Genomic DNA, 27,293 nt, shown 5'->3' with positions numbered 1-27,293 from the left:
TCAAAAACTTAAGTACCCCTAATTAATACCTTACCAATTACTAAGTATGAGAGTTCACAAGTCATTTGATAGAGTGTGTGACAATTTTAGAGGCCACTGCCTCACACTGCCTGGGCAGTGCTAGGCAAATTGAAAGATTGTGATTGGTTCCCATAAAGTGAGGAAGGGACAGGAAGTGATATGGAAAAAGGACTATAAAAAGTTCTGAACTTTTTGTCCAGGAGGCTTCTCCTTTGAACTTCCCCTTTGGAGTTAGTCTTTGGACTTGGCATGGGCGAACTGGACTGAAGGAGGAGATACTTTCCCTGGATCCTGTTTCGGGGTGCTGGATAAGTAGCTAGCCTTCCTTTCCTGGCTTCTGGAGAGATTGGTTCCAGAGATTCCTGCCTTGGCTTTGGAGGAAGCTGCATTTGTGGAAATCTAGCTGAAGACACCACTGGACTTCTGGCTGAGAATTGCCAGGAAATTCATGTGGGGACAAGGGACATGGGAAAGCCTCTGCAGGACTGAGCTTCACTTTACTGGAAAGTGCTGGTAGGCTTGTTAAAATCTGTCTCTTTAGCTACATTTTCCCACTTTCACTTTCTAACTCTATAAATAAAGCTGCTAATGTCATTTTGACTTAAGCTATAATATTTTTAAATTGGTGACCACAATATTACATTAGAATTTCATATTAGCATAAAAACTTAAATGTTAAATTCTTACAATTACTTTATTGTTGAGAAGAGCCAAGTCACTCACAGTTGTTTGTCACAAAATATTGCTATTACTATATACAGTGTTCTCCTGGTTCTGCTCATTTCACTTTGTATTAAATCATGTAAGTTCCAGGTTTTTCTGAAAGCATCTTGCTCATCATTTCTTAGAGTACAATATTTTTAATTCACAATCATATACCATAATTTGATTAGCTGTTCTCCAATTAATGAACATCCCCCTCAATTTCCAATTCTTTGCTATCACAAAAAGAGCTGCTATAGATACTTTTCTACACATAGGTCCTTTTCGTATTTAAAAAATACTTAAAATGCCAACTGAGTAGTGATATTGCTGAGTTAAAGGTTATGAACAGTTTTATAGTCCCTTGCCAGAGTTCCAAACTACTATATGGAATAGTGAGATCAGTTCATAATTGGTGAATGGAGGGACAAGTTCTGGTGTATGATTGCAAAGGATTATCATTATGTCATAAGAAATGACAACAAGATGATCACAAATAGCCTGGAAAGATACAAAGTTAAGTGAACAGAACCAGGAAAACGCCGTACACAGTAACAACAATAAAGTATGATGATCAACTGTGAATTACTTTATTATTAACAAGGAAATGATCCAGGACAACTACAAGGGACTAATGATGAAAAAAACGGATATCCACCACCATAGAAGGTAAAGATCTGAATGCAGATTGAAACACATTGCATTTTTTCTCTAGCATAAATATGTTTTCTTTAACAAATGAACAAGGAAATATGTATTATATGATAATATATGAACAACCTATATTCTATTAAGTGACAGTCTAGGACAATATGTAGACTTGTCTGAAATCAGAATTGAATCCTATCCTGTGCTTGGTAGATAACTTGCTGTGAATAACTTCTTCAGTGTGCTAGAGCAAAGATTCTTTGTGTATGTAGATTGACTTGATGACCACTGACATCTTTTCCAGTTCTCAGATTCTATGATTCTGTTTCTGAGGCATAGAGTGTGCAAGTCTGAAGTCTTAACTCAGGGGGAAAAACTCAATTATCTGATTGAATCAGTGATGCCAGTAGTTATAGTTAGGATCTGGTCCTACAACCTAAACATGGGAGTTCTGGTTAATGGGGCTCAACGGGTGGGAAGTGGTTATTTTTCCCATATCAATTACCTTTAGAAGACTTTTCCTTATTCTCTCTTATTGTAGCAGTTTTTCTAGCTTTATACAGCATATTTTTTCTTGTTGTTGTTTTGAGGCAGGGAATGGGAGAGAAGCTGAAAGATGGTTACTCATTCCACCATCATGTCTCCCTTCAAGTTCTCAGGACTTGATTTAAAATCATATCTGTTGAGACAATTGCAGGTCACTCATGCCTTCCCGTGACATTCAATTCTCATTCATATGTCCTTGTAATTCCTTCACACAAAGTCCATTTAGTGAATGAATGAAAAATCATATATAAAACACTTAATCTGCACCAGAAACTGTGTGATTTAAAAACAAAAACAACACAACTAAGAAAATTACTTCACTAAAGAGTTTACATTCAAATAAAGGAAAACAATACATTTTTGAGAGTGGTAGTCAAAGATAAGTTTTTTGGACTGGGAAGAGAGAGAAAATTGTGACAAGATTGATAGGGCAACTGATTGGCACCTCTGGGAAGCCTTCCAGTAGACTTCTGGATAATTCATTCATATTAATGGTTTAGTTAGTAGTTAAATTTTGAGGAAATATCCACACCTATAGTATTAGATCATAGGTGTCTGACAAAGTATCAAAACTTTTTATTATGTAAGATTTCTTAGAAGAACTATAAAAATATAGGAATATTTGGAACTAGAATGCCAGAAATCATGGTTAAGAAGAAAAGTGCATTTGAGCATTTTCTAGATTTTTCCTTTTTTAGGCTTAATCATGTGACAAAACTGAAATATTCCCCTCAATGAATCTTGTTCTTCCCAATATTTTCCCAGTCTATCTCAGTCTCCAGATTGCCAAGGAAAAATGAGGAAGAATAGTACCCCTAATAAAATGTATTGAACAGGTTTTTACACATACATTTTATTTCAAAACAATCATGAAAATCTGAATGAAAAGCTTCAAAAACATGAATCTATTATTTTCCCCAAACTTCCTGCTTTTAATAGTTTTGCAAACTCATCATCTGAGATTTCAGACTTAAATGAATAATGATTATTTTAGCTGTTTGCCTATCCAATTTCCACAAAATGGAAATATTTTAAGAGTGGATACCTAAATCTCTCAGCCTGAAAAATGCATTACTGATACTAAAAAATACTTGCCAACCAGTGTAACAGATAAAAACTCCAAAGAACTAGATTTTATTTGACAGTCTTGAGATTTTTTTTTCAATGACTGCACAAAAGCGTTAAATAGGAATGGCCTAGGGATAGGCATTGAATCAATATGCACCAGTAAGTTTGTGAAATCAATTTTTTGCTTCTCACATACAGGAAAATTGATGCAGCCAATGCTGTGTAACTCCTATTAATTGCCCATGGTGACAGAAAATTTATCAATTACTTATTGACTTCTTTGAAGACATGGAAAAAATGGCCATAGCTACAAGGTTAAGTCTAAAGTATAGAAGACACCCTGGCTGAACAAAGGCATAACTACAAAAAAAGTAGAAGGTTTTGAATAGCTAAATATCTACAGAAATTTATCCTTGTCTGTCTCTTTATAAAGCTGATTGTAAGCCATCTTAAATACAAGATCCTGACAGGTTTATTGTTTGTAGATTTAAAAAATAAAAACACAACATAATGGACCAAATGAAGTCTTAAAGGGTCTTCTCTAATATGTTCCTTATTTGCAAAATGAGGGGGTTGGGGTCAGTGGCCTCTGAAGTCACTTCTAGATCTAAATATATAGTCTTATAATCCTAAAATTCCTTAGGAAATGAAACTACTGAGAAAATCTTCTTCAATGATCCTCTCATTATTAATAATTAGGGGCAACTAGGTAGCACAATAGATAGAGGGCTTGTGGTCAGGAAGACTTGAATTCAAATCTGGCCTCACACACTAAACAAAGAAAACAAAAAATAACAAAAAACTTTGCCTAACTTCCTTTATTTGTAAAATGGGGATAATAATAACAGCTTTTTTCCAGGGATTTTGTGAAAATCATATTAAATAACAATCATAAAGCACTTAGCACAGTACCTGGCATATAATTAGCATTATTTAAATATTAGATATTATTGTCTGTATCATATGTGGTATAATAATAGAAGTAAGCATCCCAAAGATATCTGTTTCTCATAGAAATTTCCTATAAGAATCTAAATTGTAAGTCAAGTCAAGTAAAGAAACATTTATTGAGCCCTTACTATGTGTCTTACACTTTGCTAAGTGCTGTGGATACAAAGAAATAAAATAAATAAATAAAAATATATTTTCTCTAGGAGTTTCCATTTATAAGAGAAAAACATGTACATGCAACCATGTACAAACAAGACAAATACAGGATAAATCAGAGATAATCAACAGAAAGAAGGGGGGCTAGGAAAGACATTCCAGAAAGCGGGATTATAACTGAGTCTTGAAGGAGGCTAGGGCAGGAGGATGTGGAACTACTAAAGGAGAAAGTTAGTGGCATTGAAGAAATTGAGTGAAAAAATGCCCCCTTATTTTAGAGAAAATTGTCATGTAGAAGGAACAATAAGGAGACTGATGTCAATGGATTTCAGAATAGGTTTCTGAAGTGGAGAAGAGATAGTTTAGGCATTAGATCTATCCTATGACTTAGCCCCATATAGTCATTCATACCCTCTAGTCCAGGAGATCCAGCTGTGGCTCCCCAACCTTTACCTGTTATTGGTTCTGTCTGGCCATAACTCCACTCCAAATCAAACACACCATGCTCTACTCCATTCATTTCAAGGCTACTTCCTTGCATTGTTCATTAGATAGAGTCAGCTGTTCAAATCTCACAACTTAGGCGGGGAAATTGTCTATCTTGGGGTGAAACCTCAGAAACAGAGCTCTAGCTATTAAATCTGTAGGAATTAGCATTTGTTTTTGTAGAAGGACTGAAAACATTGATAAAAATATAGTTTATTGAAATAGTTAAACATGGAAACATGTAGATATCTCTCCTAAATGATCGTATTTGATGCTTTTTGGTTTCAGGACCCTTTTACACTCTTAAAAATTATTAAACTCTCCCTCAACCCCAAGAGCATTTGTTTATGTGAGTTATATCTCTTGATATTTACCATATAAGATATTAAAACATCTTAGCAGTATTTAGAACTTAGTCGTGGAAGTCTTTTACTTGCTAGCCTTCTGACCTTGGACCATAACATCTCAGGATCTCAGTTTTCTTATGTGAGATTGAGATTGCAGCTGGAATTCAGTAAATAACTAATAACTCTTTAACCACTGAAATGTCTTGATCTTAATGCTTTAAGTATATGTGTATATTTTAATTAAAAGTCTTTAAATTTTATTTTTATCTTGTTTTTTTTTACATAATTTACTTTTACCAATAGAGACTTCTCCTGTATTGAAAGAAAAGGAAAAAAGTTCAGCAGAATGACCAAATACATCAACCAAATCTGATACATGCATTTTTCCACATCCATCATTCCTTGCTCCCATTTCTGCAAAAAAGGGAGGTAGCAACATTTTCATATATCTTTTTTGTAACCCTTTGTAACTCTTAACATTTTTATAAAGGCTTAAAATTAAATTGTTGATAATTCCCATATCAGGGAAAAATAATGGGCAAATTTATGTGTTCTGTTTGCTCTTCTATTTAGTCTTTGCCGAATGTTATTTCATAGAGACTTTTAAGTTATGGCAGGTGGATAAATTATTTTGTAAGTTAGGGCAATTCCAGAGCCCAGATTCCTGGAGAAACATTCTGAAAATATTTAAGTATAGAATCCCTGGATTAACTGTCAAAGAAATTCCAGCCTATCACAATTCAGAGAAATTCATCAACAAAAATGCAACCACTAGGGATCTGTAAGACAAAAATGAATATATGTTTCTCCTAGTATTATATTTTTGTAAGATTTAATAACAACAAAGTGAGTGAGAAAGGGATTTCTTCAGCCGAGTGAGCAGAGCAAAGATCTCAAAACCCAGCAGCCTACCATGCTTGAGCCAAAGCCAAAGCCCCCCACCCCAAAGTTCCTTCAGCTTGGGTTTCAGCAAATTTATAAACAAATCCACACCAGGACACAACACTGGGATGCAAGACAAAGAAACCCAAGGAAGAGTAAAGAATGCTGGGAAATGAAGTCCCTAGGTACAAGTTTTTAAAACACACAGATCAATAATATAAACGATATACCTTTATACCATCTACTAAGTTAAGAAAGGTTCACATTTCTACCATTTACAAGTTTATACTGTTTGGGAAATCTCTGTTTCTCAAAGCGATTTCCAAAACCTTTAACCTTTTAAATGGTCATTGTATGCTTTATTTTAGAGACATATCTGAATATTTGTTTGGCACAAAAGAATAGTAGGTAGAAATTCCAGAAAAGACAGAATTAATATCTATGGAGGGAAGAAAATTAAAAGAAAAAACAAACAAAAAATGAGAGCTGTCTAAAACTGTAAGAGGCTGTCTATGTAGGTAATAGGTTTCCTCTCACTGGAAGTCTTCAAAGTCTGAGTGACCATTTGGCTATATTTGGAAAGAATTCTCTTTTCCAGGGATTAAATGTCCACTGAGATCTTTTCCATCTTCAAAATTATATGATTCTACATATTTATTCAGATTTTCTTTGACTTCAAATGTCAGCCAGATATTTCTTTAATAGTTATCAGGTAAGCTGAGGACTTTTGAGAGATGGTAAAGGCTATAATTAATATAGCATTTTAGTGTAGCCTTTTAGGAACAGATGACAATAAGAAATGCTACAGAATTCCAAATAGAATATTGAAATGCCATGGGAATTCATTGTGGCTATGGGATATCAGTACCATAATCCATAGAGGGTTACCCTGTATTCTTCTGATGTTAGCTAAATATAGCTTAGTTCAATTTGATATCAAAACCCAAATGATTTGCTTGTGAACAGAAATCATTGAGTTTCTTCAGGCTTAATTAATAGCAATGGGCAAACCTGGATAAGTTATGAATTATGGTCAAGGATAGATTTTATCTAAATATTTCACATTTAGGACCTGAGGCTAAAAAAAATGTCCTGGATAATCTCTGCATCCTGATAAGTGTGTACTATACTTTTTAATTGTGATGATGAGAACACGTTCCCTGAAGACAAAGATAAAAAGCATCTTGAATGAAATTTCAGGCTGAACACAGTTTTTTTTTCATGATCATTTGTTGGACATGTGAATAATTAGATTGATTAAAATAAGTTAACTTGACACAGTGAAATTTAATGAAGTTCAGCATGGAGACCAGGGACAGAACAAGGGCTAACATGTTTATCCAACTAAACTGTATGTCAGAAAGAAGAAAAATATTAGACCTAGGTGCATTGATGGTTGGTAATAACCAAATAGCAATTTGCATAAACAGTGTGCAAGATTTGAATTCTTCTTGGGCTGAGATGCAGGAAAGCTCATTAAATTCTCATGACAAAAAATAAAATGCTAAGGAGAAAAAAATCTTCTTTCTACTCTTCCCCCACCAAAAATGGCTTTGGGAGAGGACATGTAAACAGGCTATCTAGCTAAGACATCAGGTATAATTTTCATAAATGTCACATTATGCTGTGGATATATTAAAAGGAAATTCTACTTTTAGGACTAATAAATTTCCAGGTGAAAACATTTCTGACATTACTAAGAAAAAACAGGCAAGATTCTTTCACCTCAGCCTGTTTAAGCTTATACAAATTAATGGAGCTTATTTTAAAATAATAAGTTATTGGAATTACTAAAGCATCATTTCCTGTTCATTGTTGGTTTAAAAGATATTTCTAAATTCTTTTTTTTTTCTTCTGAGCACAGTTAGAAGACATCATTCACAGTTTTCTGTGTCTAGCTAATCTTCCTCCTTTTATCTTTAACTCTGTTCTAACACCCCTTTGAGGTATTAAATCCATTTAATACCTTCACTATGAATGTAGACTAACACCTTGCAAAATAAGTCCATCAGGCCCTTATATTTTGCCAATTTTTCATGCTTTCTAGTGTGTCTAGGCTAAATTTCACAAACTGATTGAAAAGTAATCCTGAGTAACAAGATTTTAATGGTAACAAATTACATCTGTAATACTTCTGTATAATAGTAAAATCATCAACACTTAAGTTCAGGGGCCAGGAAGGATAATATATTCAAGAAGAAATTAAAAACAGATATTTTTAGGCACTGTTCACTGGTGATGAATGAAATGCATAATGTATGTGGAAATCATTGATTAAATTAGTGCTCTGAGGAGAGAGGAAGACAGAGTTAAATTTAAGTCACTCGAAGAAAAAACGCACCCTTTATTTAAAAGTCTTGAGGATATCAAATAAATAGCATGATCAATAATTTAAAAGGGCATCAATAACAAATGCACTGCACAAAGGAGATATGACTAAACCAAATTCAGGGTTAGGAAGTTTAGAAATAAAAACACAAACAGAATTTCAGAGGAAAGAGTCAAACCATAGATGCTGATGCATAATATCATCCCTGGTCTATATTCTTCAGGAGGTATACCAGTTATACCAAGATTAAATTCAAAGCTTTGTCCACCCATGGGGCTAACAAAAATCCATTCTTCCATCCTCCCTCCCTCCCTCCCTCCCTCCCTCCCTCCCTCCTTTCTTTCTTTCTTTCTTTCTTTCTTTCTTTCTTTCTTTCTTTCTTTCTTTCTTTCTTTCTTTCTTTCTTTCTTTCTTTCTTTCTTTCTTCTTTCTCTTTCCACAGCCAAAACAGTCTGAGCCTTCTATAAAACAACATTTTGAAACTAATTTACAAAACTTATTTAGAATTGCTACAATTTAAACTTAGATTAGGATGGCTTTGATGGTGATGATAAAAGGAAAGAATGAGCTGACCATTCATGTGAGGAAGATTGAACATTATAAATGCATACCCTTCCCTGCTTCCCCAAATCAGCCATACTGTTTCCCCAAATGTCAGTCTTCAGTAGTCACATAACTGGAAGGTGTTCTTCATTTCTAAATCTGGAGATTAAAGGCCTTTCCCCAATAACCCCGCCAGGTCCAGATGGGAGGGAAACAAATGTATTGGTGTTTTTTGTTTGTTTGTTTGTTTTACTGACTGGTTGCAGAGCACGGCATTTAGCATTCAGAAAGAATTATTTCTTAATTTCCTACTGTCTTTTAGTTGCTTATAAATTTATTTACAAAATATTAAAGAAAATATATGGTTCACTAAAATCCCGACTATTACGATTTAATGATGTTGGTCTGAAAGTGATAGCAGAAGCATGTTTTATCCTTAATGAGACTGAGCTCTCTATATATTATCTTATTTGATCTTCACAATTACCATTTAAGGTAGGTGCAGTTATTAGCTCCATTTTATAGAAGAAGCAACTGATCCTGAAAGAAGTTTAATGATTTTGCCCAGGGCCACACAACTTATAAAAGAATATATACCTAGAATTGAATGTATGTCTTCTTGATTCTAAGTCCAGCTTCCTTAAGGTTACCTTAAAAAGCCTGTTTCATATGTGGGATCCCAACCTCTGTTTTTTTTTTTTTTTGTAGCTTTTCTTAAAAGTGAGGTTCAATATCTTTTATACATGGGAAGTCAATGTTATTGTTACACCTGATCCATGTTCATGTTCTACTTAGTTGTAACAGGAATTTATTGTCAAATAGTTCCTCTCCAAGTAGTTTCTATTGTCAATTTATTGAACACTGAGTTATTGAGTTTTATTATTTTTTGGTTTTTCCTCAGCTAGTCTATTTTATTGATCTAATTTTCTATTTTTAATGAGTGTGAAATTGTTTTGATTATTCCCTTAGTGAATAATTTGGATAATTAACACAGTAATAAACTTTCTGTAGGCTTGAGGAATGTAGTTCTCAAGACACATGATCAATGGGCCACAAATGGATGCCCAAAGGGATTACAGCATCATACCTTCATAACTACACAAACATGCAAACACACCTATGCATGCTTACAATCTTTACTTCACTTTATCAGTTATATATGCATATTCTCTCTCTCTCTCTCTCTCTCTCTCTCTCTCTCTCTCTCTCTCTCTCTCTCTCTCTCTCTTTCTTCCTATATGCCTTTCTCTCTTTCTCTTGAGGAATAATAATAAGGCAGGAAAATATTTATTAATTCTATTGCTTTATCAGGTTGACTTCCTTTTTGTGGATTAAAATGATTTAAGAAGCAATTTTGTAGGACAATAACACCTTCACATTGCCCAGAGGTATTCAAAAGAAAGCAATTATTGAGTTGTTGGGGACATCATTGAAAAGGTTCATTGCCTAATATGTAGGTTGGACCAAATAGCATCTAAAGTCCCTTTGGTTTTTGATAATCTGTAATTTGATACAGGTGAGAGGATATAACTTTAACATTTGTGGCTAGTGCCTATTCATGCCATAGAAAAGACCCTGGTTTATCAAAAGTTATGCCAGTGGGGCACACATTCTAGCAGAATCAACTGAGGTAGAAAGACTTTAGGATTAATCCTGATGACATAACTTTTGCCATCTGAGATGCTCTGTGGCTAAGTATAGTGCAGCTCATCAACGGAAAGTTAGTCATGAGCCTATAAATTATTTCACCATGATAAGTCATTAAAATAATGAAAAAAATTTTAATGGCTTTTATTACATTGTGACCCCCCTTCCACTTCAAAAATAATGGTGGTCAATTGGCAGAAAAATGAACAGAGTGCTAAAAATAATCACAGATTTTATACTCTCCATAAATATTAAGTGTTCATGTTCTTAATGTGAGATATTTGTCTAAAGACCAATAAGCAGGCACATTACTGAAGAAAGTGAAATGCAATCAGGAGACATATAAATTTACAACTAAATGGAAAGAAAGCTCATAGATTCTCCCCAAAGAAGTGGATAAAGTGCTTAGAAGAGTTGATTTTATCCTAGATTTAAAAGCAACCATGAATACCATTTAATGGGACATTTGTTCATTCTGTCTTGTAGTGCTCAAGAGCAGCATAAGTAAAGAGATCACTATAAAGAAATCAGCAGTATATATACTAAATGTATGTGAATATATGGAATCACAAATATAGTATATGTATGTGAATATAAACTATGTCCAATTAAAGTTAGCATATATTGTGATAATTTCTTATTTAATTATGAAAGCAAGTAGAAGGAGAAAGATAAGAATTGTTTTTTTTAGTATAAAAACATACTATTTTTCTATCAAACAGGCCACAAATGTGTTTCTTATGAGCCTCATGCTGCATATAAAAGAAGATCTGAAATGAGCTTAGAAAATGCTGAACTTAATGAGATACCACAAACAATAAATGAAATTGACTTTATCATCTGACAGGAAATGATTGATGATGGAATTATTTTAGAATCAGCTCTCTGTGTGCAGTCAAATCTTTGACTGGTCAGAACAAAGGTCAAAATCAATATCAAATTAGAGGAAAAGATCAAGATGAAAAGACACTGCAATTATAGCAGAACTAATGTAATTATTTTCTCAAATTTTCAAGCATTTTGTTTTCTTTCCCTTCCCTCTGCTATTTTTTCTCTACCACATAAATAAAAACAAGAAAACAAAAACCCCTAAATAAGCATAATTAAACAAAACAAATTTTAATAGTGATCACAAGAAACATTTGTCACATTATGCATAAATAGTTCAATACTTTCCTAACATGAGGTAGGTGACATTCTTTAACATTTGACTCCTAGAGTTATGATTGATGATCAATGTTTATAGGACTTAAGTGTCTCAGAATTGATCATTTGTATAATATTAATGTTATAATAGGAATTGTTCTCCTTGTTCTCACTTTACACTGCATCTGTTCATATAAGTCTTCCTGGGTTTCTCTGAAATAATTTTTCACTTCTTTTTTGTTTTACAATTTTATTTTATTTTTAGTTCTTTATTCTCTTTCTCCCTTCTCCTATTCCTCCAAATCCCAAGAAAGCAAGAAAAACAAAACCTGTTACAAGCAGGTATAATCAAGCAAAACAAATTCCTCATTATCCATGTCTAGATTATATCCACACAAAAATGAATATATTCTAGGCATATGTACATATATGTATATGTATGTGTACATGTGTGTATACTGAATTCATACTCTGTCATCTCTTTATGGAGAGATGGATAGCAGGTTTCATCTTAAGCTTTTCAAAGTTGTTTGTCTACAGTGTTATTATATTAATTGTCTTCCTTTTTCTGCTCACATCACTTTTCATCCATTCATGTGAGTCTTTCCAGAGTTTTCTAGATATCCCCTTCATCATTTTTTACAACCCAATAGTATTCCATCACATCTTTATACCATGTTTCTTCTCTTTCTTAAAACAAAATAATATTCTATTGCATGAATATACCAGCATTTGTTCAAGCAATTACAAAGTGACTGGATATCCCTTTAGTTTTCAGTCTTTGCAACTAGAAAATGAGTATATGACCTGGGTATAAATATTTAAATCATCAAAAAATAAATAAATAAAAACCATAGAGGAACAGAAAGAATCACCTTTCAAAATTAAAAGTAAACAAGGTAACAAAAAAGTTCCATGAATTTAAAATGGTCAATTCTGATTATATGTTATTGAAAAGTTTTGCACAAAACAGCCCAATTCAGTTAAATTGGAATGGAAACAACTGGGGGAGGAGGGAATCACTACTATATGTTTCTCTGAATATGTAAACATTTCAAATTTATAATGTGTTAATATAAACTTAATTTCTGTTAGACTGCTGTTTAGTTTTACAAGCAATTTTTCAAATAGTGTATTATTAATTCAGTAGCCAGGATGTTGGGACTTATTGAACACTAGACTACAAAATTAGTTTACTTTGATATGTTGTATACTGAATCTGTTCCATCATCCAAATTAGTTATTTTCAACTAGTGACGAACTATATGATTTCTACTTTACAGTAGAGTTTGAGGTCTAATACTGTATAGTCCTTTTCTTGCCAATTTTTCCCCCTTGGGTTTCTTGAGTTTTTGTTTCTCCATGTTAATTTTTAATTTTTCTATTAAGTAAGACTTCAGTAATGTTTATGGCATTGAAAAAGTAAACTAAGTTGTAATTTTTATTTTTAATATATTGGTTTGGTCTATCCACAAACACAAGTTTGTTTTTATATCGGCAAATAATGCCTCATAGTTGTATTTTAGCTATATTCTTTCCTTTTGAAAATTTACTTTCTCTACTTCCAACCCCAACCCTCAATCCTTCAACTGATAAAGAAAAGCAAAACCTCTATTACAAACAAGTGTAATCAAGAAAAATGTTTCCACATTTTCCATGTCCAAGAAATATTCCTCATTATGCAATCTGAGTCCTACCTATCTCTATGAGATGAGTAGCATATTTCTTTAATACAGCTCTAGAATTGTGGCCAGTCATTGTACTGATCAGAATTTATGATTGTTTTCAATTTTTTTGTATTTACTATATTTTTGTCATTGTATAAATTGTTCCATTATTTCTATTTACTTCACTCCATAACAGCTCTTACAAGTCTTCCCCGATTTCTCAAAAAAATATTCTTTAGTTAATTTCCAACAAAATAGTATTTTATCATATCTGTATACCTAACTTGTCCAGCATTTGTCTCTTCATTTCTTATTGTACAGTAATATTCCTTCACATTTGTATATCGTAAATTGTTCAATGATTTCTCAATTTGAGTCCTCCCTCCCACAGATTCCCATTTTTGCTACCGTAATAAGAGCGAAAAATATTTTTATACATCCTTAGAGTCTGTTTTGTCTAGGACTAATGTTTTTTTTTTAATCTATTCTTAGGTTATTCCTACTTTTCCCTTTCTCATATATTTTCCTTTTGAATGAAATGTATTACTGTGTTTAACTGTCTGTGTTTTCTGCCTTCCTTTGACCATTTTAGATGATAATAGGGGTCAAATGTCACCATTCCCATCTTCCTTGTTTTTAGAAATGCCTAATTGCACATCTTGTTTATATGAGATAATTTCCCACAAACTTTCTTTCTTTTACTCGAATTCCATTTTCCCCAGCCTGTTCTTCCCTCTCTCTTTCCATGCTTTTCTTGAGACTTAACAGAAACATTTACAGGTCTTTTCTTATTAGATAATCTTTATGACCCCCTGTGATGGTATGATTCAGAATGAGCATAGGTATTATTTCCATATTTGAATGTAAATGTTCTATTCTTATTTAGTTCTTTATTATTGTTCATTTGTGTTTACCTTTTTTTATATCACTCTAAATACTTGTATTTGAATTTCAAAGTTTATATGTCCAACTTTCTTTTTTTATTTTTTCCAGATTAAATGTAGATATAATTTTAATAATGATTTTCTGACATTTTGTAATCCATATTTTCTTCCTCCCTCTATTCCAAAATGGCAGGTAATATGATATAGGTTGTACATGTGCTGTCATGTAGTACATAATTCCATGTTCATAATATAGTGAAAGAAGCTTATACTAGGGAAGAATTCATGGAGGAAATAAAGTGAAGAATGGTATGCTTCAATTTATATTCAGACTCCATCAGTTCCTTCTATGGTGGTAAATAGCGTTTTCATTATGAATCCCTTGGAGTTGTCCTGAATCCTTGAATTGCTGATAATAGTTAAATTATTCACAGTTTATCATAATACTTTATTGCTATTACTATGTACAATGTTCTGTTTCTGCACACTTCACTTTGCAGCACTTCACATGTCGTTCAGATTTTTAGTGATCATCGTAGTCATAATTTCTTATGACACAATAAAATTCAATTACAATAATATATCACAGTTTAGCCATTCCCCACTGATGGATACCCCTTCAGTTTCCAGGTCTTTGCCACCACAAAAAGAGCTACTGTAAATATTTTTGTTTAAGTAGACCTTTTTTCCCTATCTTTGATCTCTTTGGGATATAAATCTATTAGTGGTATTACTGAGTCAAAGGGAAGAACCTTTTTAAAACTGATTTAAAAAAACATTTTTTTTAAACCCTTAACTTCTGTATATTGGCTCATAGGTGGAAGAGTGGTAAGGGTAGGCAATGGGGGTCAAGTGACTTGTCCAGGGTCACACAGCTGGGAAGTGTCTGAGGCCAAATTTGAACCTAGGACCTCCTGTCTCTAGGCCTGACTCTCAATCCACTGAGCTACCCAGCTGCCCCGAAATCAATTTTTCAAAAACCAGTAATACTTGAAAGTAGGCATTTTAAAAATTAATTAATTATTACATATTTTCTCTCCTGTAGTATTATACTCAATTTTGTTGAGTAAATCTTGGATACTAGCCCATATTCTCACCTCCAGGAATATCATATTCCATATTCCCTGTTCTCTATTCCTTTTGAATAGTGACTCCTTAATCATGTGTGATATTAACTGTGGCTCCTTAGTATTTGAATTCATTCTTTCTGGTTGCTTTCAGTACAGTTTTCCTTTGATCTGGAAGCTCTACATTATGGATATAATTTTCCTACAAGTGTACATTTTGGTGTTTCTTTAATAAGTCAACAAACTGATTCTTCCTATTTCTACTTTTCTTTTTGTTTCTAAGAGATCAGAACAGTTTGAAGATTTTTTGAAATGTGATATCTAGGGTTTCTTTGGTCAGGATTCAGATAGTCTAATGATTCTTTTTTTTTTCTTTATGTTTTCTAAGTCAGTTCTTTTTGTTATTAGGTCTTTATCATTTTCTTCTATTTTTTTTCCCAATTTGGTTTTTTTTTAAAGTATTCATTGTTTTGTTTCCTTATGGAGTTGTTCTATTAGTTTATTCTAATTTTTGTTTTTCCCCCCTTGGGTAAGGTTTTATACTGCTCCTACCAACCTATTAATTTTCTTTCCAATTATTTCTTTAATATTTCTCATTTCTTTTCTATTCTATTTTCCTATCTTCATTGAGAAAAACATTTTAAGTCTTAAAAAAATCTCTTGTTCCTCAGCTTCAAGAAATTTTAGTTTAAATTGTTCTGAAGCTGTTTTCTTTTCAGGTTTTACTTGAAGGTGTTTTTGGTGTCATGATCTTATTATGGATTTTCATTTTGAGACTCTCTGGCACCATAATAGCTCATTATCTTAGAATCATTTTTGTTCTTCCTGTTATTTCCTAGTACTACCGGTCTATTTCTTCCCTTCAGACTTGATGATAGGGCTAGGCTATATTCTGGAGGAAAGGTATGGATTGTTCCTATTGTTTCTTTCTACTAGATGTGTTAAGTCCTTACAGGATCTCAGGCATAATTCATGTTGGGGAAGTGCAAGCTTTCAGTTCTCATAAATGAATCTCATTTAAGACAACATATTCCTCTTCACTCCGCCATAGGTGAGTTCTACAACTTCCTGATCTGGGTTTAGGTCTGAGTAATAGTAGAGTGCTGCAGAACTCAGTAACTATCAGCCAGTCAGAAAGCTCTGCTAATTCAGAGTGACAGTACTGTCACTCTGTTTTAGTCAGAGATTCCTACCCTTTTAATACCTTGTAATATGCAGAAATGGGTAGCCATTTCTCTCTGGGTGCAAGTTAGCAGTTGCCACTTTGGAACACAGAACCTGGCAGAGCACCCAGGGTGTGTGCCAGGGTGACAGTTAAGGACAGGGTATAAAAGGAGGTCCTCAAACCCCTGGGGACTTCACTTCTCTTTCTCATCTCGAAGGTTAGGGAGGAGGTGGTTTGGGCCCCCTTGGGTGGTTTGGGAGTTTTGGTTAGGCAGGCAGGGTCAAACTCCATTGCTAGCCAAATTCAATACTTTTTTTGGGCTTAGATATCAACCTTGCATTACAAGCTAGTGTCAACAGCTACAATCAAGAACAGCAGCATCTGACCCAGGGGCCTGACAGCCTCTGGGTTCAGCTTCAAAGCAACAGAGTTGGGAAGTGCCCTCAAGGCTTTCTCTTACTCTGAAACTAGGAACAACAGCTAGTGTTTCAAGATTTATTTAACATCAAGTACTTAAGCAAGATCTTTAGGGTTTCCTTTCACCCACCTTCCTACTCCTTTTACCTACCCTCAGTTTAGGTTTAAATAAACCCTGTTTAAACCCTAAAGCCTAAATGTTCTTAAAGCCATTGCTTACCTTACCAACAGCAAATAGTCATTAGCAGTCAGATCTGGTTACCATCATTAGCTGGCCTAGCCTTTCCAAGCCAGGTTTATCCATCACCAATTTAAGGTTTCAGGAAGTCATGATCTACTTCCTGGAAACATTTCCAACTGCCTGGCTGGATTGGTTCCAAGCCCCTGGGGCTTTGGCAGAGAATCTTTGGCTTAAAGGAGACCTAACTCTACTGGTGTGGGAGCTAATCTAAACTCACATTCAGCTGTGGTTAGGGTCTAACCCTATTCCTATTCTATCATCAACATCTGCCTAGGCCCCCTTGGCTGCTCATAACAACCTCTACAGTCTTAAGACTCAGCTAGAACCTAGAATTGAGAACCCCAACTCTATTCCTGGATATTAGTCATACTTGCTCCTATTTGCTACTGTAAAAGATGGGGCACCAGGGATGTTAAAATATAACCTAAATGATTGTGGGTACACACACTGGATTGAAGGAGAGACAGGACCAACCAGGATAGGGAAACCAGAGTTCACTGCTAAGCTGATAACTGTCAAGAATGGCAGTTGGCCCAGCTCACTCTAGGCCAGGGTCTATGGAACCAGCAGGCAAGGTAAAGGTTTTTAACAGTTTAATAATGATTAACTAAATAAAGATGGGATAGGGGATTCTGCACTTAAAAACCTAAAGGGCAAAACACAGGACAAGGGGAGGATTTGACTACTCTAATCCTAAATGACCTAGCCAGGCAGGGCCAAAGGAGCAGTACTGGAGTCACTGGGAAGGCTACTTCAAACCTGGTTCCAGCCAGGTTTGGCCAGCATAGCTAAAGGGCCTGAGGGTGGCTTTGAGGGTTCTCACGGTTATCCAAGGATGATCACAGGATGCCAAAAGCCAAGGTGGTCCAAGGTACCCAAGTAGAGAGAGTGTGCTTGAGATGCTGTCCACCAGATTCCAAACCCCTCCTCCATTTGGTCCAGCTCTGTAGGTCTTGTCCACTTGCTGGAAATCTCCACCACTCAGGATCCCAGGGAATCTGGATGCAGGGTGTCCTTAACTCTGAGATCTCCCAGGGCTAGCAACAGTTTGTGCCAACTACTAATGGAGTCTCTCTCAGAGCACAAGCCCTGCTTCCTGCTCCTTCATTCCATCTTGGAATCCTCTAGCCCTTCCTGCTAGGTCCAACACTATTACTAACTAATTTTCCTCACAACACTACTGAACCTATTCCTCTCTGCCTAGAGACTGCCATTGCTCTCTTCTCTAGAGTACCACTTCTGGGGAAAGATCTTCACTTTTGTCTACCCTGGACCTGTGACCAGCAGAGTGGGCAATAAAGTTGAATGTTATCATCTGTATGTGGGTCTGGGGATGCCATGGTATGAGTCAAGGAGTTCCTCTTGCCTGATGCATACTCTTTCCTAATGATGGAATCCTCAGAGGCTGGCATGTTTCTGGTCAGGCCACCTTCACAATATCCACAGATTCTTTTTTAAAACTTAAAAAAATTATTTTCCCAATTATAGGCAATAACATTTTCAGCATACATTTTTTGAGATTATGAGATCCAAATTGTCTCCCTCCTTTTCTTCCAAGCCCACTCCTGGCAATGGTAAACAATTTGATCTTGGTTATACATGTATGATCATGAAAAACTTACTTCCATATTGATCATTGTTGTAAGAAAATACTCATATAAAACCAAAACACCAAAATAAAAATAAAAATAGAATAAAGCAAAAAAATAGTATGCTTTAATCTACATTCCAACTTCAACATCTCTTTCTCTGGACATGGAAAGCATTCTTTTTCATTAATTTTTCAATTTGTCTTCTATCATTGTACTGATGAGAGTAGCTAATCACAGCTGATCATCCAACAGTATTGTTTCTGTGTATGATGTTCTACTGGTTCTATTTATTTCACTCTGCATCAGTTCATGATGGTCTTTCCAATTTTTTATGAAATCATCATTTTTTATAGTTCAATAATATTCCATTACCAACATATATAATAATTTGTTCAGCCATTCCCCAATTAATGGACATCCCTTTGATTTCCAATTCTTTGCCACCAATAAAAAAGCTGCTATAAATATTTTTATACAATTAGATCTTTTCCCCATGTTTAATTATTTCTCTTGAATACAGACCTAGTGGTATTACTGGATCAAAGAGTAAGGACAGTTTTATAGCTCTTTAGGCATAGTTCTAAATTGCCATTGAGAATGATTGGATTAGTTCACAACTTCACCAACAGTGCAATAGTGTCCCACTTTTTTCCACATCATCTCCAACCTTTATCATTTTCCTTTACTGTAATCTTGGGCAAAGGTGGTACAACAGAGTTGTTTTAATTTTCATTTCTCTAATCAAGCGTGATTTAGAACATTCTTTAATGTGATTATTGTTTTAAAAAACCTGCTTTTTCATATCCTTTGACCATTTGTCAAATAAGAAATTACTTATATTCTTATATATTTGACTCAGTTGTCTATTTGAAAAATGGGATCTTTAACAGAGAAATTTGCTCCAAATTTTTCCCCTTTTTTGTTGGTTCCCTTCTAATCTTGGATACATTGGTTTTGCTTGAAAAAAAACTTTTATTTTAATATAATCAAAATTATTCATTTCACATCTTATAAGAATTTCTACTTCTTATTTGGTCATACATTTTCCCTTCTCCATAGATCTGCCAGGTAAAGTATTCTATGCTCCTCTAATTTGCTTATATTATCACCCTTTATTACATAAGTCATATAACAATTTTGATCTTGTCTTCATATAGGATGTGAGATACTTGTCTCCATTTAGTTTTTACCATACTGTTTTCCATTTCCCCCAGCAAGTTTGTCAAATAATTAGTGCTTATCCCCAAAGCTGGGATCCTGGGGTTTATCAAACTATATTGCTAGTGTCATTTACCCCTTTATATTGTGTATCTAATCTGTTCCATTGATCTACCATTAATTTCTTAGCATGTATAAGACTCTTTTGATGATTACTGCTTTATAAATCTGGAACTTCTAGGCCACTTTCCTTCACATTTTTTCACTAATTCCTTTGATATTCTTGATCTTTTCTTGTTCCAGATAAATTTTGTTATTATTTTCCTAGTTCTATAAAATATTTCTGGGTATTTTGATTGGTATGACACTGAATAAATAATTTTGAGTAGAATTGTCATTTTTATTATATTAGCTCAGCATTTCCATGAGCAATTTATATTTTCTCAATTGTTTAGATCTGACTTTATAAATGTGAAAAGTCTTTTGTAATTGTGTTCTTATAATTCCTGTATTTATCTTGATAATAGATTCCTGGGTATTTTATTTTGTCTAGAGTTACTTTAAATAGAATTTTCATTCTATCTCTTGCTGCTGGACTTTGTTGGTAATATATAGAAATGTTTATGATTTATGTAGATTTATTTTGTATCCTGAAACTTTGCTAATATTATTAGTTATTTGAACTTTTTTAGTTGACTATCTAGGATTCTCTAAGTATATCATCTGCAAAAACTGATAGTTTAGTTTGCTAACTTCCTACTTTAGTTCCTTTTTCCTCTTATAAGCTAGTGCAATATTAAATGATAGTTATGATTATGGGCATCCTTGCTTCACCTCTGATCTTACTGGGAAACCTCCTAACTCATCTCCATTGCAGATGATACTCATTGATGCTTTTAGATAGATGCTTCTTATCATTTGAAGAAAAGATCCATTTATTCCTACAGTTTCTACTGATTTTTAAAACATAGAAATGGGAATTCATTGATGGATTGTTCAAATTATTTTTCTGAAATAGAATTATTCAGATATTCTATTTTCTCTTTTGAAAATCTGGGCAATTTATTTTTTGTAAGTATTTGTCCATTTCACTTAGATTGTCAGATTTATTGTCATATAATTGGGCAAAGTAGCTCCTAATCATTGCTTTAATTTCTACTTCATTGGTAGCGAATTCATCCTTTTCATTTTTGATCCTGGGAACTTAATTTTCTTCTTTTATTTTTTTAAAGAAAGTTAACCAGTGCTCTATCTTTTTTTTCTCCATAAAACCATCTCCTAGTTTTATTTGTTAATTCAGTGGTTTTCTTTCTTCCAATTTCAATAATTTCTGCTTTGGTTTTTAGGATTTCCAGTTTGATCTTTAATTGGGGAGCTGTAATTTATTCTTTTTCTAGTTTATTTTTTAGTTGCATGCTCAATTCATTGATCTGCTCTTTGTTTTTTATTGATGTAAGCATTTAGAAATATAATTTTTCTCCTAAGCACTTTGGCTATAGTTCATAAATTTTGGCATATTGTATCCTTATTTTTGTTTTCTTCAATAAAATTAATGATTACTTATGTAGTTTTTTCTATGATCCACCCATCTTTTTAGAATTAGATTATTGTTTTTAGTATTTAAATTTTTTTGGCATAAACCCTAATTAATTATAATTTCTATTGCATTATGATCTGAGAAGGATTCATTCATTATTTCTGCTTTCCTTCATTTGGTTGCAAGGTTTTTAACATTCATTATTTGTCATATGCTGGTGAGAAGTATAATTCTTTCTATCCTATTTACTTTTCTCCAGAGATCTATTAAGTCCAACTTTTATAAACTTTCATTTACCTCTTTAACTTCTTTCTTGTTTATTTTTTAGTTAAATTTATCTAGTATTATGAGGAGAAAACTGAAGTCACTCACTAGAATAGTTTTGCTGTCCATTTCCTTCTGTAGATCATTTAATTTATCCTTTAAAAGTATAGAAGCTATACAATTTGGTGCATATATGTTTAGTATTAATATTACTTCATTGTTTATGGTACCTTTTATCAACATGCAATTTCCTTCTTTATCTCTTTTAATTAGAAACATTTTTGCTTTAGTTGTGTCTGAGATCATGATTGTTACTTCTGTTTTTTGTTTTGTTTTGTTTTGTTTTTACTTTGGCTAAAGCATAATTGATTCCCCTCCACCCTCTTACCTTTACTCTGTGTATATCTTTCTGTTTCATATATGTTTCTTGTAAACAACATATCCTAATATTCTGATTTTTAATCCACTTCTATTTTATGAGTGAGTTCATCCCATTCACATTCCATCTCTTTAGGTGAGATAATTTACTCTATTCTACCTTTCCCTTTCCTTTTCTCTGAATGAAATCCTCTTTTTCACCTATATTTATATGTAAATATATGTATTTTTTTGTTTATCATGTCATACTAATCAACTCTCTCCCACATCTTCTCTCTGTTAATACTCCTAATTGATTATTAATGATTAAAATTATGAGTTACAAATATTATCTTTCCATATAAGAATATAAACATTTTGACTTTATTGAATCATTTAAATTTTCTCTTCTTCATTTACCTTTTTATATTTCTCTTGAGTCTTGTATTTGAACATGATATTTTCTGTTTACATCTGAACCTTTCCATTAGGAATGCTTGAAAATCTTCTATTTTAATAAATGACCCTTTTTTTCACTAAAAATGTATTTAGTTTTACTGCATAGGTGATTCTTGGTTATAAATCTAGTTCCTTTGCCTTCCAGAATGTCATATTCCAAGCTTTCTTACCCTTTAATATAGAAGGTGCTAAGTCCTATGTAGTCCTGATTGAGGCTCCATGGTATTTTTAATTGCTTATTTCTGGAAATATTGCTTGCAATATTTTCTCCTTGGTCTGGAATCTCTTGAATTTGGCTGCAAATTTCTTGGGAGTCATCATTTGGGGATTTATTCCAGGAGGGGATTTGTGGATTCTTTCAATTTCTATTTTACTCCCCCTGTGCAAGAATAGCAGGGCAGTTTTCTTTAATAATTTCTTGTAATATAATGTCTAAGTATTTTTTAAATGGCTTTCAGATAGTCCAATAATTCTTAGATTATCTCTCCTGGATCTATTTTCTAATTCAATTGTTTTTCTAATTAGATATTTCATATTTTCTTATATTTTTCATTCTTTTCATTTTGTTTTATTGTTTGTTTAATGTCTCATGAAGTCATTAGATTCTGTTTGTCCCAAAATAATTTTAAAGCGTTATTAGGATCTTCTGTGAGCTTTTGAACCTCCTTTTCCATTTGGCCAATTCTACACTTTTAAAGTAACTCTTTTCTTCATTGGATTTTTATATCTCTTTTTGCATTTGGCTATTTCTGCTTTTTTAAGATGTAATTTTCTTTTTTGCATTGGTTTCATTTCTCCTCCCCATTTTCTACTGTTTTTCTTTATTTGATTTTTGAAGTCCTTTTTGAACTCTTCCACTGCTTGATATCAATTCACATTTTTCTTTGAATTTTTGCATGTAGCTGCTTTGATCTCACCATCTTCTTCTCAGCTTGTGCCTTGCTTTTTGTGTCCTTAATAATTTTCTCTGTTTAGATTTTTCTTTTTGATATTTGCTCATTTCGTTAGAATTTTTCTTGACTTTTACTTTTATCTTAAAGATGCTCTCTGTTTTTCTGTTATATGGGGCACTCTTTTAAACTTCAGTTTTTCCTTGCTGCTACTCTTAGGTCTAGTTCTGGGTTTCTGCAAATTTCAATTTTTCCAAGGTGATATGATGGCCTATGTGCTAGGAGCTCTGAAAGTCACCTCCCATTGCTGATTCAGTCTCCCCCCAGGGCTTGCTGATGTCTTTCAGGGTTTAAAGCACTGTGAACTACCTTGTGCTGGGGCTCAGAGCTTCACCTAGAGCTTGGGCAGGGGCTCTGGGCTTTGCTCTGGGCTTACACTGGACTGCCTTGTATTAGGGTTTGGAACCTAACCTTGGCCTTGGGCAGGGACTCTGGGCTTTACTATGACTAGGTACACTTTGAACATCCTTACACTAGGGTTTGGGATCTCATTTAGGTTAACAGGGTCTCTGGGCCCACTTTGACTCACATAGGCCAAGTGCACCATTGACTGTCTTGCACTAGGGTTTGTAGCCTCACTCTAAGCTTGTGCTAGGACTTAGAACTTCAAGGGGTGGGGTGTTCTGCTATTGGCTTAGGCAAAGTCTTGGGGTCTCAAAGTTGACTTGGGCCCACGTTCAGAACTTGGAGCAATAGGGGTGGGGTTGGGGGGCTTATTATTCCTTTTGCCAGTATTCCTTTGGGCAGCCTTCCTGCAGGCTGTGCTCCCCTGTCACCTCAGTGAAATAGATGTTCTCTGACTACCTTCTAAGTTGTTTTCTTCAGGAAAATTGCTTCATTCTGTCCCTTTATTTGTTCTGTCACTCCAATATTTGTTTTGAAATGTTATTTTAAGGTTGGTTGGAAGAGATTCTCAGAGAAGGTTTGAGCTTTCCATGACTCTATTTGCCATCTTGGCTTTGCCACTTCTGATTCCACAGATTCTTTGTCTCCTTATGCTGATCTCACCTAAAAAAATGACTTCCTATGATTTTTTTAATTTGGATTTCCCCATGAGACTGTGGTCTGATCTATTTCTATATTTGTTGGGAAGAGGGTTTTTGGAGAGGTAGAGAAAAGAGGACCTTCCTTTACTTCTTCATGCTATTTCACTATCATGGATCTGTCTGCTGTATTCATATAATTCCTGTGTGAATCCTAGGATGTAGAATTCCAGTTATTTTATGGTTTATGCAGTGATTTCAAATGTCACTTTTCTATCTCTCTCATTTGGTTTTATTGGTGATATACAGAAATGCTGATGTCTATATCTTATAACTTTGCTGACATTATTAATTGAATATAATCTAATTTTAGAAACTATTGATCACAAAACAGCAAATATTAACTTTGATTGTCCTAATATTTTAAGGATAGTTATTTTATCCTACCATCATTGATTTAGGGAGCTTTTGGTGAGGAAATTAACCACATTAATTAAGATTTACAATTGAGTGTAAGCAAGGTAAAGAGTTGAGACCAGAGATTATATCTTGTACACCTGACTGTCTGGGGAACTCAAGTTCCTAGGACAGGCCTCAAGGAAAGATACAAGCAAAGTTTTCAAGTCCATTGCACAGTTGTGCCTCTATCTTGAGTTATAATATTTTCTTCATGTACTTCAATTTATTCTACTGTATATTCCCTAGGGTCGACATGCCCCACTTTATAGACTACTTAATTGGCGGTATTAATGAGTTTCTATATACCAAAACCAAATTGTATCATGATGGAAAGCCTTCATGAAATTAGCAAGGCTAGTCCTTGGACAGCAGATATAGGCTGGCATTTGAAACACTTCTAGGTTTCTTGGACCTAGCAATGTTCTACTGACTAGCCAGACTATTATTGATTCTACTTCTATAACATATCTCAGATGCATCTTCTTCTCTGCGTGTAAATGAATCTTAGTTCAGGCCTTCTTGCTTAGATTATTAGCTTCAAAATTGGCTTATTTTCCTCAAGTCTGTGCACTTTTCAATATCTTCTCTGCATAACAGTCAAAATTATATTTTTTAAGCAAAAGTGTGCCACTTCCCTTTTTGGTAAGCACCAGTGTTCACCGTTGCTTTTGAGATAAAATGCAGGGTCCTCTGTTTACATTTAAAGTCTTTCATTAACTGGCTTTTGTCTATCATTCCAGGGTTATTACATGTTATCCCATTCTCTAACTTTAGGTTCCAAAGAAACTAGTCTTATTGTTGTCTTTTACATAAAACTTTCCCATCTCCTATCTCCATTTTTTGCAAAATCTACCCTCTTCACTGGAATACACATTCTCTTCCCCTCTACCTCTTGAACCCCTATTTCCTCTTTCTTCCAGCTGCTAGTATCTGTGCCATTTCAATGACCTTTTACTCATTTTGTATATTCTTATAATTGCATATGCTATTTCTGCCAATATGATGAATGCTGTTTGAGGGAAAGAACTATTTCATTTTTGTTTTGTATACTCAGAACCTAGTATAGTTCCAAGTGCTTGAAAGGGACTTACTAAATGCCTGATGATTGATTCAAGCACCTAGGGTCATCTTTGAGTTACAATGAGGAAACAGAGCAGCATTTTAGTACTGGCAGGAAGGGATTAGGGGAAAATGCTGTGGATTTGGTAGGGAAAAATGCTACAAATAATAAAAAGCATTTATGTCATGGACATAAATTACTTTTGGCAATTTAAATACTGTATCATTAAATAGTTAATTTGATTTCAGTCGACAGAAAATTTTATGTGGGAAAAGATCATAAAAGGTTTGAAATTTGAATGACAATAGGTAGCTAGCTGATAACATTAATTAGTTATTTGTAATAATCCATGTCCACTACACAGAAAAAAATGTCACCTATAATAGAATCTTTTCCCACACAATTATTTTCATAAGGTCTTAATAGAGAACAATGGAATAAATCTAATATGGCACAAATGATTTTTGTTTGTTCTGTGTTTAAGTGTGGCTCCTCCTTTCACCATTAGACTGTGAGAAGATAAGACCTTTTAATAAAAAAGCTCCTAGGAAATTAGTCTTGATCCTCCATAGTAGATTATTTCTAAAATGCTCATCAATATAAATCTGATGTCTACTGCTGAATTGAGTTTGTCTTATATTCAAGTCACAAAACACCTTTTGAGGGAGAAACCTTGATATAGTAAGATGAAATATTTAATTAGATGTTTCCCCCACTTTTTCTCTCCTTTTCCTCTCTTGGGTTATATTTCATTCTCAATTAGATTCAGTGATTCTATAAATCTGCATCTACTCCCCCATCCCATCCCAAGCCTCTCCATTGAGATTTGAGGGAAGCCTACATTTAAGATGATTACAATTTTCTATTTTGTTCTGTATTATAATTCTCCTGACTTTTCTAATGTCTGACAATTAATGTTACATCTTGTAAAGTCTCAAATTCTCCAATAAAAAACTCAAATATGAAAAATGGAATATAAAATCATTGTGCTTTTTTCATATATATCAAAAAAATTAAAATTTATGCTTAATAGTTTAGAGTTTCAGTATAAGTCTTATATTTGCAGGTAAAGCCATTTACAAAACTTTTATGAATAAAATAGAAGCCCTAGGATAACTTTTGACCATGTTTTCAGTGACTATTTTGAATGAACAATATACTCTAAATCATTGGTTCCCAAACTTTTTTGGCCTACCGCCCCCTTTCCAGAAAAAAATATTACTTAGCTCCCTGGAAATTAATTAAAAAAATTTTTAATAGCAATTAATAGGAAAGATAAATGCACCTGTGACCATCACCATTCTCCCTGGAACACTGCAGCACCCACCAGGGGGCGATAGCGCCCACTTTGGGAATCACTGCTCTAAATGAAAAGAAAAAAAAATTAGAGGCTAATTATGCTTACTTGCCAAAAGGAAGCTTTTAGGTATGGAAATATTCAAGCAAAGACTCTATAATCATAGATTTAGAGCTAGAAATAATATTCGAGATAATACCATCCTTACCTCCAACCTTTCTAAATAAGGAAATCAAAGCAAAGGGGGTTAAATTAATTTCTCAA

Source organism: Gracilinanus agilis, chromosome 2, assembly GCF_016433145.1.
Source record: "Gracilinanus agilis isolate LMUSP501 chromosome 2, AgileGrace, whole genome shotgun sequence".
NCBI lineage: Eukaryota > Metazoa > Chordata > Mammalia > Didelphimorphia > Didelphidae > Gracilinanus > Gracilinanus agilis.
The sequence above is the reverse complement of the archived record's forward strand: the minus strand, read 5'-3'. Positions refer to the sequence as shown.